The following is a 16,149-nucleotide window of genomic DNA, read 5'->3' as shown; positions in this document are numbered from 1 at the left end:
TCGGGAGAGCAGGGGACCTGCCCAGCTGGATTTCCACTGCTCCTCTGTGGAAGCAGTGGCTCCAGAGATAACCGTGAATGTACAGCCCACCTTTCCAGGCCAGCCATAGCCCCAAATATTCGGGAGGTTACGTGGGCCGAAACTGAGGCTCACATCATTTCTAGCCAACGCTTCATGCCCAGGATCATATGTTGTTTGTCCATATAGAATCCAGCCCAAAGGTAGAGAGAGCAAATGTCAGATCAGCAGGAACTTGCTTTGGAGGCAGTTCAGAGAAGATTCACTCGGTTGATTCCGGAGATGAGGGGGTTGACTTATGAGGAAAGGTTGAATAGGTTGGGCCTCTACTCACTGGAATTCAGAAGAATGAGAAGTGATCTTACCAAAATGTATAAGATTATGAGGGGGCTTGACGAGGTGGATGCAGAGAATGTTTCCTCTGATGGGGGAGACTAGAACTAGAGGGCATAATCTTAGAATAAGGGGCCGCCCATTTAAAACAGAGACGAGGAGAAATTTCTTCTCTCAGAGAGTTGTAAATCTGTGGAATTCGCTGCCTCATAGAGCTGCGGAAGCTGGGACATTGAATACATTTAAGACAGAAATATACAGTTTCCTAAACGATAAGGGGATAAGGGGAACGGGCAGGGAAGTGGAGCTGAGTCCATGATCAGATCAGCCATGATCTTTATTGAATGGCGGAGCAGGCTCGAGGGGCCGTATGGCCTACTCCTGCTCCTATTTCTTATGAATTGACGTACGCCGCAGACGCACTTTAATTGGAGGTAGACCAGAGTACATAGTCACAAAAGTACATACTGCAACGCCTTCACATCTCTCACTTCCTACAGAAAATATACATGCAGTGTGACAGAATAGGTCATAAAAAACACAATCAGAGAATTTGCAGCGAGAGAATGCCACACGGCAACAGTAAGCTGGTAAACACCCAATTGCCTCAACCAAAGAACAAACGTCTCTCACAACCTCAGGACATCCCAAAATACTCCACAGCCAATGACCTATATTTGAAGTGTAGTCACTTGAAATGGAGGAAAAAAACAGCAGCCAATTTGCACAGCAAGATCGCACAACAGCGATGAAATAAATGACCAGATAATGTGTTTTAGTGATGTTGGTTGAGAGATAAATATTCGCCAGGACACTAGGAAAAAAACCCTTGCTCTTCTTCAAAACAATGCCGTGGGATCTTTTACATCCACCTGAGAAAGCAGACGGGGCCTCGGTTTAACGTCTCATCCGAAAAATGGCACCTCCGACAGTGCGGCGCTCCCTCAGCGCTGCACTGGAGTGTCAGCCTGGATTATGTGCTCAGGACTCTGGAGTGGGACTTGAACCTTGAACCCACGATCTTCTGCACAAGCCAAGCTGAAACCCATTCTCCTATTTCCCCATCCTCTATTTAGTTTTTTATTTGGAACATGTCTGTATGTTAAAGCCTCTCTACAAATCAGAGTTATGTCCCCTTCAACCCTTTTTGTGATCATCTCAAATTTGTGTCCTCTCATTACCATCTACAGTGCAAACAATTTATCACCATTTACCTCGTCATAACACTTCATAATCTAGCAGCTCACCCCGAACATAGCTTGTTACAAGGCAAGCCATTGTGTATGTGGTGAAGGCGCTCCTTATGGCTTGCTACCTCAGCAATATTCGGCAGATTAACGATCTATTTAGATTACAGAACTGCTTCAAGTAGCCTCTTGATCTCCAGTGCTGTTAAATCACTCTATTTACATCAGTACCAACAAGATGTGTTTACGCAGTCATTTGTCATGAACACAGCCTGGCAACCACCTGAACGGCCGGAGGTGGGGGGGTGTCTGTACAGTGAGCGGGACACGGAGACCCCAATGGCTGGTGGTCGGTACAGACTAATGGCTGGGCGGGGGAGTCTGTACAATGACAGGGACTCCAACGTCTTGGGGGGGAGGGAGGGGGTCTGTACAGTGAGTGGGACACGGAGACCCCAATGGGCTGGGGATCTGTACAGTGAGTGGCACACGGAGAGGCTAGGGGAAGGCTATGCTCCAGAGATGACGAAGAAAACCATTTTTTCAGTCATTTGGGTGGATCTTTATCTCAGTGCTGTTTCTCAGAGTATGAAGCTTAATGTTACTGGAAGGGAACACCACATATATCCTGTCCCATTAGCTATGGCTAGTCACCGACTGTCAGAAGAGCGGACAGGTCCCCTTGAGATCAGTAGCAGGTTTTTCACAGGCAGGGGATGAATACAATCCCATACCATGGGCACCTTTCGAACACTGAGAAATTCAAACGCTGCTTTCCTGGCAGACACAGAACAGTGCTCCGTTTACCAAAGTCCCACCACACGGAACAATTTGCTTTTGATAACCAGAAGTAGCGTCAATCAGTTCAATTGCAGGAGACAGAATGATGAATGGGTTCGATAGGGTAGACAGAGAGGTGTTTCCACTTGTGGGGAGTCTAAAACTAGGGGCCAGGAATATAAGATAGTCACATAAACCCAATGGGGAATTCAGAAGAAACTTATTTACCCAAAGAGCAGTGAGAATGTGGAACTACACAGGGAGTGGGTAAGGCAAACAGCATAGATACATTTGAGGCAAAGCTAGGCAAGTACATGAGGGAGAAAGGAAGAGGAGGGTGTGGTGACAGGATGAGATGGAGAGGGGTGGGAGGGGTGGAGCACTAACCCCGGCACGAAGCGGTGGGCCCACTGGCCTGTTTCTGTGCTGTAAATACTATGTCATTGTACGGAGATAAACACAGCCCAAATCACAGGATAGCCAACACTGCACCGTTACCCACACAGCCCGAAGGGATCGCTGGCTTTCACCATTACAATCAGATGCACATGAACAGTAAAGGTTGAGTCCCAAACCGTTCAAAAGCCTCCATGATAAACCTAGGCAGGTTATTCTATACCGTTGTATGTGTGAAACTCGAGGGTTTACATGATAATATTGTGTTAAAATAGCCCCCGACTTACTAATGGAAATGCTTCTCTACACTTTATTTCACACACATTTTAACATCAGCAATTTCAGCTACCAGTCAGGCAGAGCTCTGATTGAACAGGAAGTTACCAGTCAGCTGATTGGATGCAAGATCATGATTTTGCCACATAGAAGGCCAGAGTTGAAATGAAGGAACTGTATTGGGAGAAAGAAAGACTTTCATTTATATAGACCTCAAGACGCCTCAAAGTGCTTTACAGCCCAGAGTAAGAAACACAGCAGCCAATTTTCATAAGGTAAGGTTCCACAACCTAGCAATGAGAAAAATGCCCAGATAATCTGTTTTAGTGATGTTGGTTGAGGGAAAAATATCGACCAGGACACCAAGGAAAACTCCCCTGCTCTTCTTCAAAATAGTGCCATGGGATCTTTTATGTCCACCTGAGGGGGCAGACGGGGCCTCGGTTTAACGTCTCATCCGAAAGACAGCACCTCCAACAGTGCAGCGCTCCCTCAGTACTACACTGGAGTGTCAGCCCAGATTTTGTGCTCAAGTTACATGGAATGGAGAGGGTCAGTGTAGGGAGCGACTGGGCGAGGGTCAGTGTAGGGAGCGACTGGGCGAGGGTCAGTGTAGGGAGCGACTGGGCGAGGGTCAGTGTAGGGAGCGACTGGGCGAGGGTCAGTGTAGGGAGCGACTGGGCGAGGGTCAGTGTAGGGAGCGACTGGGCGAGGGTCAGTGTAGGGAGCGACTGGGCGAGGGTCAGTGTAGGGAGCGACTGGGCGAGGGTCAGTGTAGGGAGCGACTGGGCGAGGGTCAGTGTAGGGACCGACTGGGACACGGAATGGTACCCCATGATCTCCTGACTCAGATGAGACTGCTACACTGAGCTCCAGCTGATACCCAAGAGGCACCATAGAAACATAGAAATTTACAGCGCAGAAGGAGGCCATTTCGGCCCATCGTGTCTGCGCCGGCCGACAAAGAGCCACACGGCCCTCTGTCAGCAGCCCCGAAGGTTACATATAAATCTATGAACAATGAACAATGGTGGAAAGGTAAAGAGCACCCAGCCCAACCAGTCCGCCTCACACAACTGCGACATCCCTTGCACCGCAACATTTTACACTCCACCCCAACCAGAGCCATGTGATCTCCTGGAAGAAGCAAAAAAAACAGGTAAAAACCCAGGTCAATTGGGGGAAAAAAATCTGGGAAAATTCCTCTCTGACCCATCCAGGCGATCGAAACTAGTCCAGATCATCACTCTGGCCGTATTCGATTCTCTGCAGTATTTACCATCGTATCTGTGCCAGCCAACAAGAGGTATCCAGTCTAATCCCACTTAGTAGCTCTAGGTCCGTAACCCTGCAGGTTACAGCACTTCAAGTGCCCATCCAACCGTCTTTTAAATGTGGTGAGGGTTTCTGCATCCACCACCCTTCCAGGCAGTGAGTTCCAGACCCCCACAACCCTCTGCGTGAAGAAGCTTCCCCTCAAATCCCCCCAAAACCTTCCACCAACCACCTTAAACCTATGCCCCCCTGTAATTGATCCCTCCACCAATGGAAATAAGCCCTTGCTAGCCACTTTATCCAGGCCCCTCAAAATTTTGTACACCTCAATGAGGTCTCCTCTCAGCCTCCTCTGATCCAAGGAGATTAAACACAGCCTATCCAACCTGTCCTCACAGCTAAGAATCTCCATTACAGGCAGCATTCTAGTAAATCTCTTCTGCACCCTCTCCAGTGCAATCACGTCCTTCCTATAATACGGCGACCAGAACTGCACGCAGTACTCCAGCTGTGGCCTAACCAGTGTATTATACACTTCAAGCATAACTTCCCTACTCTTGTATTCTGTGCCTTGGTCAATAAAGGCAAGCATTCCGTATGCCTTCTTAATCACCATGTCCACCTTGCCTGCTATTTTCAGGGAACTGTGGACAAGTTCTCTACATTTCCAAGTGGTATACCCTTTCCTTATTAGCCCTCCCCATGTGCATTACCTCACACTTCTCCAAATTAAATTCCATTTGCCACTGCTCTGCCCACCTGACCAGTAGATTGATATCCTCCTGCAGCCCATGACTTTCCTCTTCATTATCAACCACACAGCCAATTTTAGTATCATCTGCAAACTTCTTAATCATACTCCCTATATTCAAATCTAAATCGTTGATATATACCACAAAAAGCAAGGGACCCAGTACTGAGCCCTGCGGAATCCCACTGGAAACATCCTTCCAGTCACAAAAACATCCACCAATCATTACCCTTTGCTTCCTACCTCGAAGCCAATTTTGGATCCAACTTGCCACTTTGCCCTGTATCCCATGGGCTTTACCCTACATAACCAGTTTGCCATGTGGGACCTCATCAAAAGCTTTGCTAAAGTCCATATATACTACATCATACGCACTACCCTCATCGACCCTCCTGGTTACCTCCTCGAAAAATTCAATCAGGTTAATCAAACACAATCTTCCCTTAACAAATTCGTGATGATTATCCCTAATTAATCCTTGCCTTTCCAAATGTAGATTTATCCTGTCTTTCAGGATTTTTTCCAATAATTTTCCCACCACTGAGGTTAGGCTGACAGGCCTGTAATTACTCGGTCTATCCCTTTCTCCCTTCTTAAACAAGGGTGCTACATTAGCAGTCCTCCAGTCCTACGGCACCATGCCCAAATCCAAAGAGGGCTGGAAAATGATGGTCAAGGCCTCTGCTATTTCCTCCTTTATTTCGCTCAACAACCTGGGATGCATTTCACCTGGGCCTGGGGACTTATCTACTTTCATTGCTGCTAAACCCCTTAATACTTCCTCTCTCTGTTTATTTCATCCAGAATATCACACTTCTCCTCGATAGCAGTATCTGCATTGCCCCTTTCCTTTGTGAAAACAGATACAAAATATTCATTAAGAACCATACCCACATCATCCACCTCTACACAGAGATTACCCTCATGGTCTGTAATAGGCCCTACCCTTTCTTTAGTTATCCTTTTATGCTTCATATATTTATAGAACATCTCTGGGTGTTCCTTGATTTTAGTTGCCAAGAATTTTTTATGCTCTCTCAGCATTCCTAATATCCTTTTTAATTTCACCTCTGAACTTTCTATATTCCTCCAGAGATTCTGCAGTATTTAGCCGTCGGTATATGACATAAGCTTCCCTTTTTGTCTTTATAGAAACATAGAAAATAGTTGCAGGAGTAGGCCATTTGGCCCTTCGAGCCTGCACCACCATTCAATAAGATCATGGCTGATCGTTCCCTCAGTACCCCTTTCCTGCTTTCTCTCCATACCCCTTGATCCCTTTAGCCATAAGGGCCATATCTAACTCCCTCTTGAATATATCCAATGAACTGGCATCAGCAACTCTCTGCGCCAGGGAATTCCACAGGTTAACAACTCTCTGAGTGAAGAAGTTTCTCCTCATCTCAGTCCTAAATGGCCTACCCCTTATCCAAAGACTGTGTCCCCTGGTTCTGGACTTCCCCAACATTGGGAACAATCTACCTGCATCTAACCTGTCCCGTCCCATCAGAATTTTATATGTTTCTATGAGATCCCCTCTCAGCCTTTTAAACTCCAATGTTTTAAGGCCCAGTTGATCCAGTCTTTGCTCATATGTCAGTCCAGCCATCCCAGGAATCAGTCTGATGAACCTTCGCTACACTCCCTCAATAGCAAGAACGTCCTTCCTCAGATTAGGAGACCAAAACTGAACACATTCCAGGTGAGGCCTCACCAAGGCCCTGTGCAACTGCAGTAAGACCTCCCTGCTCCGATACTCAAATCCCCCAGGGATGAAGGCCAACATACCATTTGCCTTCTTTACCGCCCTATGTACCTGTATGCCAACTTTCAATGACTGATGAACCATGACACCCAGGTCTCGTTGCAACTCCCCTATAAGTCCGTAAACATCCATGGGGCTCTAGAATTGTTATTCCCATCCTTTTTCTTTAAGGGCACATGTTTGGCCTGAGCCTTCCGGATCTCCTCCTTGAATGCCTCCCACTGTTCCGACACTGATTTACCCACAAGTACCTGTTTCCAGTCCACTGTGGCCAAATCATTCCTTAACTTAGCAAAGTTAGCTTTTCCCCAATTTAGGACTTTTATTCCTGGTCTATCATTGTCCTTATCCATAACTAACTTGAATCTGACTGAATTATAGTCACTGGCACCCAAGTGCTCCCCACTAATGCCCCTTCCACCTGCCCAGCTTCATTCCCCAAAACTAAATCCAAAACCGCCCCCTCTCGTGTTGGGCTTGCTACATACTGACTAAAAACATTCTCTTAAAATGCATTCAAGAATTCCGCATCCTCAATACCCTTCACACTAAATTTGTCCCAATCAATATTTGGATGGTTAAAATCCCCTACTATTACTATCCTATGGTTTTTGGACTTCACAGCAATTTGTCGACATATTTGCTCCTCTATCTCCCTCCCACAGTTTGGGGGTCTATAATACACACCCAGCAATGTGATCGCCCCTTTTTTATTTTTCAGTTCGACCCATATGGCCTCATTTGATGATCACTAACAACATATCCCTCCTCACCGCTGTAATAGTTTCTTTAATCAATACTGCGATCACCCCCCCCACCCCCACCCCCCACTTTTTACCCCCTCTCTGTCCTGTCTAAAAATCCTGTAGCCAGGAATATTCAGCTGTCAAACCTGCCCCTCTTTCAGCTATGTCTCTGTAATGGCTATAATGTCATACCCCAAGTGTCTACCTGTGCTCTTAGCTCATCCGTCTTATTCGCTATAGTCCTTGCATTAAAGTATATACGATTCAGCACAGGAAGACCTCCTTGCTTACTATTTATTAACCCTTGTTTCCTCTATCTTACAGATTCACTTTCTAGATTCTTGTTATCCAATTTCAGCTTTACTTCCTTCCCTTTTGAATTTGTTCTCAGGTTCCCATCCCCCTGCCAAGCTAGTTTAAACTCTCCCCAACAGCACTAACAAAATTCCCTGCGAGGATATTGGTCCCGGCACTGTTGAGGTGCAACCCATCCGATTTGTACAGGTCCCATCGCCCCCAGAAACGGTCCCAATTCCTCAGGAATTTAAAGCCCCCCCCCTCCTGTATCAACTCTCCAGCCACGCGTACATCCTCTCTCTCCTTCTATTCTTGTACTCATTCTCATGTGGCACCAGTAGTAACCCGGAGATTACTACCTTTGAGGTCCTACCCTCCTAAATTCTGCCTGCAGGACCTCATCCCTCTTTCTCCCTATGTCATTGGTCCTGATATGGACCATGACCTCTAACTATTCACCCTCTCCCCCCAGAATGCCCTGCATCTGCTCTGTGACATCCTTGACCCTGGCACCAGGGAGGTACCATGCCAACCTGGAGTCACGTCTATGGCCGCAGAAATGCCTGTCTGTTCCCCTATCTATTGAATGCCCGACCACTACTTATTCTTTGTCCCTCCCCATGTGCAGTTGAGCCACCCGTGGTGCCTTGGAGGCCCAGAGGTCAGCGAGGAGTGGGAGGCCCGGAGGTTGGTGATGGGCGGGAGGTTGACGAGAGGTTGGCGAGAAGTGGGAGGTCGGCCAGGAGCGGGAGGCCCGGGGGCCGGCCGGGAGCGGGAGGCCCGGGGGCCGGCCGGGAGCGGGAGGCCCGGGGGTCGGCCGGGAGCGGGAGGCCCGGCGGTCGGCCGGGAGCGGGAGGCCCGGGGGTCGGCCGGGAGCGGGAGGCCCGGGGGTCGGCCGGGAGCGGGAGGCCCGGGAGTGGGAGGCCCGGGGGTCGGCCGGGAGCGGGAGGCCCGGGGGTCGGCCGGGAGCGGGAGGCCCGGGGGTCGGCCGGGAGCGGGAGGCGGCCAGGAGCGGGAGGCCCGGGGGTCGGCCGGGAGCGGGAGGCGGCCAGGAGCGGGAGGCCCGGGGGTCGGCCGGGAGCGGGAGGCCCGGGGGTCGGCCGGGAGCGGGAGGCCCGGGAGTCGGCCGGGAGCGGGAGGCCCGGGGGTCGGCCGGGAGCGGGAGGCAGCCAGGAGCGGGAGGCCCGGGGATCGGCTGGGAGCGGGAGGGCAGGGGTCACTGTGTACAGTGAGGTCCCTCTATCAGCCTGGGAGTGATGACGAGCAGATAGCTACAGGAGCTGCCAAAGGAGTGCAGCCTTGCAGCATCTACAAGGAGCCCTGTAACTGATCACTATACACACAGCCTTGTCAACATTTTGCAAAAGGTGCGGAGGTCCAGCATGTGGAGAGAATGGGAATGCACGCAATGCTACAATCAGAGCCAATTAACGCATGGTAAAGCAGCTGAGATCCTTGCGCAGATCAGAAATTACCCTGGCACTGTTGTGGTAACAGAAAAAGCTGCAATTTATTGCCCTGCACAAATCTAACCGTCAGCAACAAACAAGCCTGAAATCAGAATCGCCTTGAGCTTCCGACTTGCAATCATCGTCAGCGCTCCACAATGAACAGCACTATGTCGCCATGAGCCCCGCACTTCTCAACAGCATGTAATGTGGAGGCTTGTGACCCTGAGGTCTCGTTTTGATAAAAGCCAAATTGTTTAAAGGTCTAAGTGTTACCAGCTGTTCTGCCACTATGCCCAGAACTGCACCCTGTAGTACGAAAGCAGTAAACAAGGTTGTGCAAATGGCAATCTAGTCAGGCTCGGTGGTGTGGGCTGGGCTCAGGTAAGCCACCTTACTGTAGGAGGAGGCACGAGAGCCCCCAGCCTCCTCGCTGTGCTGCAGTACTTCCCCGGAGCCCCTCAACATGCTGAACACCAGCGGTATATTGGACCACAAAATGGCGGCACTGTGCAATGAGAGACTCGTTTCTATTGGATCGGAGTGGGCTCAGGACTTGGCTGGTGCAGCTCAATAAATGAAACAGAAAACAGTGATTGGATTAAACCCATTGACTATCGCCGAGGAGATCTGGGACCAAGGACTGTGCAGAGTAAACACAGGTTGTAAACTGCTCACACAGCACTTTCACTCCATGCCGAGCTATTGAAATCGTATTACACAGCGTGTTAAAATGCAAGGGCTTTAATTCACAAACTTCCCACTGGTTCCAGGTTGTGGGAAAGCAGCCCACGTTGTATTCTCCACCTGTGTTTGATTTGCAGGTGCCCAGCTGTGCCAGGTTCAGCTCCAAACATTCCTTCTGCATCCTCACTGGGCTGGAATCAAGACACCCCAACCCTTCCTCTCCCAGGATCTCAAACTACTGAACTTCAAAACACAAGGGAAGGGAAGGAAGGATGGAAGGGAAGGAAGTAGGGAAGGGAAAGAAGGAGGAAAGGGAAGGAAGGAGGAAAGGGAAGGAAGGAGGAAAGGGAAGGAAGGAGGAAAGGGAAGGAAGGAGGGAAGGAAGGAGGGGAGGGAAGGAGGGAAGGAAATACACTGTTGTAACGTGCACAGTAAGGTCCCACAGGCAGAAATGTGACAATGAGCAGATTATCTGTTTTAGTGATGTTGGTTGAAGGATAAATATTGGCCAGGAGGGGAACTCCCTTGCTGTTGTGTGGAATAGTGCCACAGGATCTTTTATGTCCAACTAAGAGGTCAGATGGCATCTTGCCACCTAATCATTTCTCTTTGATATGATCAGTGTTCTAACCACTTTCAACCTTGCTGACCTGTGTGACATGACCCTTCACCCTGGATCTCAGCACCAAGTTCCACTTTCCCCCACGTGGCACGTACCCTCAAATGAACAAAAGATAAGCAGCGTGGTCTCGTCCTACAGCGAGCTTCTGATCTTCAATGTGGATTCAAATTGCGAGTCACCATGCAGAGACAAAGGCCCACTGGAGAAATCAGCCCCTCCGGCCACTCTCGTGGTCCTCCAGGCAACACTCAGCAAAGGACTTGCAACAGGAAACTGCATTCTGCTTTTGGCAGCGAGAGGGTGTGTTGACTGAGGGGCTGGAGAGGTTTTTAAAGTAGGTGAGAACATAATTCCACAGAATAACGCCCATGGTAACGGAAGTAGATGTATCTGGAACACAGAGGGGCATACAACATTTGGCAACAGGACTGCTGGTCAGCTGTGATCTCACGGAATGGCGGAACAGGCTCAAGGGGCTGAACGGCCTCCTCCTGCTCCTTCAACTGCTGACTCGCCTTCCCCCTCACCAGCCTAACCTCCACACACAGCACATCCACCGCAGGCAGAGCCAGCAATCCTGGGCACAGCGGCAGCAGGAACAGACAAAGCAGACTGGGAGAGTCGGCCCGGCACTGGTTCCCGACCAGGCAACAAATCAGCTTCCGACCAGCTGCAACGCTTGTGCCCAATTCGTTCCTTGGCTCGGTCCTTGGCTCGTCCGGGCCACACAGGAAATGCTGAAATATTTTGATGCTAGTTTTATCGATGGTTTTTCTTGCATGCTGCGTTGGAACGTGACCAAAGGTGCTCTTAAACAGCCACAGACATTGCACAGGGCTATTTCGACAATGTTTACAGTTTATTACCACCATGTTGCTTTTATTGGCGATTTTTTTTCTAAATTTGAGATTTTTGTAGAAAACTGTTGCTGTCGTTATTGTTTTCAAACTTGTTATTAAGGCATTTACTTTTAAAACAACTCAAATATTGGATTTAATAGTTACATAGAAACATAGAAAATAGGTGCAGGAGTAGGCCATTCGGCCCTTCGAGCCTGCACTGCCATTCAATGAGTTCATGGCTGAACATGAAACTTCAGTATCCCATTCCTGCTTTCTCGCCATACCCCTTGATCCCCCCAGTAGTAAGGACTTCATCTAACTCCTTTTTGAATATATTTAGTGAATTGGCCTCAACAACTTTCTGTGGTCGAGAATTCCACAGGTTCACCACTCTCTGGGTGAAGAAGTTTCTCCTCATCTCGGTCCTAAATGGCTTACCCCTTATCCTTAGACTGTGACCCCTGGTTCTGGACTTCCCCAACATTGGGAACATTCTTCCTGCATCTAACCTGTCTAAACCCGTCAGAATTTTAAACGTTTCTATGAGATCCCCTCTCATTCTTCTGAACTCCATTGAATACAAGCCCAGTTGATCCAGTCTTTCTTGATATGTCAGTCCCGCCATCCCGGGAATCAGTCTGGTGAACCTTCGCTGCACTCCCTCAATAGCAAGAATGTCCTTCCTCAAGTTAGGAGACCAAAACTGTACACAATACTCCAGGTGAGGCCTCACCAAGGCCCTGTACAACTGTAGCAATACCTCCCTGCCCCTGTACTCAAATCCCCTCGCTATGAAGGCCAACATGCCATTTGCTTTCTTAACCGCCTGCTGTACCTGCATGCCAACCTTCAATGACTAATGTACCATGACACCCAGGTCTCTTTGCACCTCCCCTTTTCCTAATCTGTCACCATTCAGATAATAGTCTGTCTCTCTGTTTTTACCACCAAAGTGGATAACCTCACATTTATCCACATTATACTTCATCTGCCATGCATTTGCCCACTCACCTAACCTATCCAAGTCACTCTGCAGCCTCATAGCATCCTCCTCGCAGCTCACACTGCCACCCAACTTAGTGTCATCCGCAAATTTGGAGATACTCCATTTAATCCCCTCGTCCAAATCATTAATGTACAATGTAAACAGCTGGGGCCCCAGCACAGAACCTTGCGGTACCCCACTAGTCACTGTCTGCCATTCTGAAAAGTACTCATTTACTCCTACTCTTTGCTTCCTGTCTGACAACCAGTTCTCAATCCACGTCAGCACACTACCCTCAATCCCATGTGCTTTAACTTTGCACATTAATCTCTTGTGTGGGACCTTGTCGAAAGCCTTCTGAAAGTCCAAATATACCACATCAACTGGTTCTCCCTTGTCCACTCTACTGGAAACATCCTCAAAAAATTCCAGAAGATTTGTCAAGCATGATTTCCCTTTCACAAATCCATGCTGACTTGGACCTATCATGTCACCTCTTTCCAAATGTGCTGCTATGACATCCTTAATAATTGATTCCATCATTTTACCCACTACTGATGTCAGGCTGACCGGTCTATAATTCCCTGTTTTCTCTCTCCCTCCTTTATTAAAAAGTGGGGTTACATTGGCTACCCTCCACTCGACAGGAACTGATCTAGAGTCAATGGAATGTTGGAAAATAACTGTCAATGCATCCGCTATTTCCAAGGCCACCTCCTTAAGTACTCTGGGATGCAGTCCATCAGGCCCTGGGGATTTATCGGCCTTCAATCCCATCAATTTCCCCAACACAATTTTCCGACGAATAAGGATTTCCCTCAGTTCCTCCTTCTTACTAGACCCTCTGACCCCTTTTATATCCGGAAGGTTGTTTGTGTCCTCCTTAGTGAATACCGAACCAAAGTACTTGTTCAATTGGTCTGCCATTTCTTTGTTCCCCATTGTGACTTCCCCTGATTCTGACTGCAGGGGACCTACGTTTGTCTTTACTAACCTTTTTCTCTTTACATATCTATAGAAACTTTTGCAGTCCGCCTTAATGTTCCCTGCAAGCTTCCTCTCGTACTCTATTTTCCCCCTCCGAATCAAACCCTTTGTCCTCCTCTGCTGAGTTCTAAATTTCTCCCAGTCCCCAGGTTCACTGCTATTTCTGGCCAATTTGTATGCCACTTCCTTGGCTTTAATACTATCCCTGATTTCCCTTGATAGCCACGGTTGAGCCATCTTCCCTTTTTTATTTTTACGCCAGACTCATCCATGTGGTCTCTAAATGTCTGCCATTGCCCATCCACTGTCAACCCCTTAAGTATCATTCACCAATCTATCCTAGCCAATTCACGTCTCATACCTTCAAAGTTACCCTTCTTTAAGTTCTGGACCATGGTCTCTGAATTAACTGTTTCATTCTCCATCCTAATGTAGAATTCCACCATATTATGGTCACTCTGCCCCAAGGGGCCTCGCACAACGAGATTACTAATTAATCCTCTCTCATTACACAGCACCCAGTCTAAGATGGCCTCCCCCCTAGTTGGTTCCTCGACATATTGGTCAAGAAAACCATCCCTTATGCACTCCAGGAAATCCTCCTCCACCGTATTGCTTCCAGTTTGGTTAGCCCAATCTATATGCATATTAAAGTCACCCATGATAACTGTTGCACCTTTATTGCATGCACCCCTAATTTCCTGTTTGATGCCCTCCCCAACATCACTGCTACTGTTTAGAGGTCTGTACACAACTCCCAATAACTCCCAGTTGACGGGGTATAATATGGGTTTGGAAGGGAGAACAGCAGACACCAGACTGTATGTGCGGACCTTACTGAAAGCTAGCTGCCAATGAGACTGTAAGTGCTTCAGCTTGCTTCAGGTCAGCAGGAAGAGTGAGAAAAGAGACAATTCTTCCCGAGGTTTGACAGCAAGACCGTACCTCTGTCCAGAGTTAAAGAAGACCCTTTTTCCTGAGGGGGTTCGATTTGTTTTCCTTCCCGGGCCACATGTGTAGCAGTTTTAAGCAATTGCAGTACAGCACTGCCAATGAATTAATCTTAAACTGCAGTAACTGTTGTAATGTAGGCAAACGGAGCAGCCAATGAGCGCGTAGCAAGCTCCCACAGACAGAGAGACACAAGATAACCAGGGAATCTGTTTTTGATGTTGGTTGAGGGATAAATATTGACCAGGGCATCAGGAGAGTTCTCAAGCTCATCTTCAAACAGTGCCATGGGGTCTGTTGCACCCACCTGAACAGGCAGACAGGGTCTCGGTTCAACATCTCATCTGAAAGACGGCACCTCTGACAGTGCAGCACTCGCTCAGTACTGGACCGGGCTCCAACTCTCAACATTCTGACTGCAGACACTAAACAGTTTCTCATACTCATAGAAAAAATCCCATTTTGAATGACAATCTGCTCGGACCTCATTTGTTGAGTAAGCCTTTGATTGTTGAACAGATATTGAACCTCTTCGACACAATTAAAGTACAATCTGACCACTATATCTTTCTTTTCCATCTCGGAGACATCCTTATCTAAAATTGTTCTTGGATACAACCCTTCAAATTATTTGTACTTAAAGGCCAAAGCTTTGCTTTATTGTTTTAAGCCCTATCTTCAAAGAACAAGATAGCCTCTCTAGCCAGCTGTTCCTTGGTTGAGTCAGCAGATTTAAATCCCATGGATTTGTCTCCGAAAATCAAAAGGTCTTCAAACGGGAATGGAAGGGCACTGTCAGAGATTGTAGAGGTCTGGGAAAGATGCTGAAACCTACACACCCTGCACAACGTCAAATACTTCTCTAATGTAAACTTGAGCCATTGAAACACAATTTAAAATTGTAGTGCTAAAAATGATATTTAATTCCATCGGTGCCTCATTGGGAATTTTCCGAAGGCTGAGTTATAGTGTGAAAGGGAATCTTCTGCAAATGTCATATTTTCTATTGTAGAGACACTGCACGAGAATGTTTCATAACTGTAAAATGGCACTGGAGACTTATTTCCTACATGGCCTCACCCCTCCCCATCTCTGTAACCTCCTCGAGCACTCCAACCCTCAGAGCACTCTGTGTTCCTCCAACTCAGGTCTCGTGTACCCCCACTTTATTCGCCCCACCACTGGCAGCCGAGACGTCAGCCCCCTGGACCCCAAGCTCTCCGCCCTCCTTAAAACTTACCTCTTTGGCCAAACTTTTGCTCACCTCCCCCAATAGCTCATCGCTGTAACTTTTGACCAAGTCTGCTCTTGTGAAGAGCTTTCAAAACAAGCACCATCCCAAAAGGATAATAGAGACGAGAAATTCATTAAAGCAGTATTGTAGGTTATTAGTATTTAAGCTCTGAATACTGCACAATTTTCAAAATCCTTTGAATTACAACCCATAATGCACATGACAAAACAACATTTAGTTACTAATCCAGATTAACATCTGTGCAAAGCCCTCAGCAAATTAAACCACTCTCTTTGTTCTCGTAACTGTCAGACTTGCCAAGATCCAACATGGTGTTGGGAATGGAAAGGTGGGCTCCACTCAGTTAGCTAGAGTCAGATTTCTGCAGCTTGGGGAACCGACACAAGATGTTAGGAGGGACTCTGGTATCCCGCACTCCCAGCGGGGAGATGTGTTCACGGGGGTACACAGGTTGGAGAACTGGTGCAGCAATGCGGTCACCCTACCTCCGACCCGATCCACACTCTGCGGGCACTGCGGGGGAGGGGAGAATCTATTGTGAATGATGA

At 48.0% G+C, this 16,149-nt stretch overlaps 1 protein-coding gene across 1 annotated transcript in view; it reads right to left on the bottom strand.

Annotated features, from left to right (window-relative positions):
- Positions 1-16,149, bottom strand: part of hspg2 (heparan sulfate proteoglycan 2) — a 643,156-nt gene that overhangs the window by 441,360 nt on the left and 185,647 nt on the right. The window lies entirely within an intron of this gene.

This window comes from Pristiophorus japonicus, chromosome 18, assembly GCF_044704955.1.
Source record: "Pristiophorus japonicus isolate sPriJap1 chromosome 18, sPriJap1.hap1, whole genome shotgun sequence".
NCBI lineage: Eukaryota > Metazoa > Chordata > Chondrichthyes > Pristiophoridae > Pristiophorus > Pristiophorus japonicus.
This window is presented reverse-complemented; position numbering and strand designations above follow the sequence as displayed.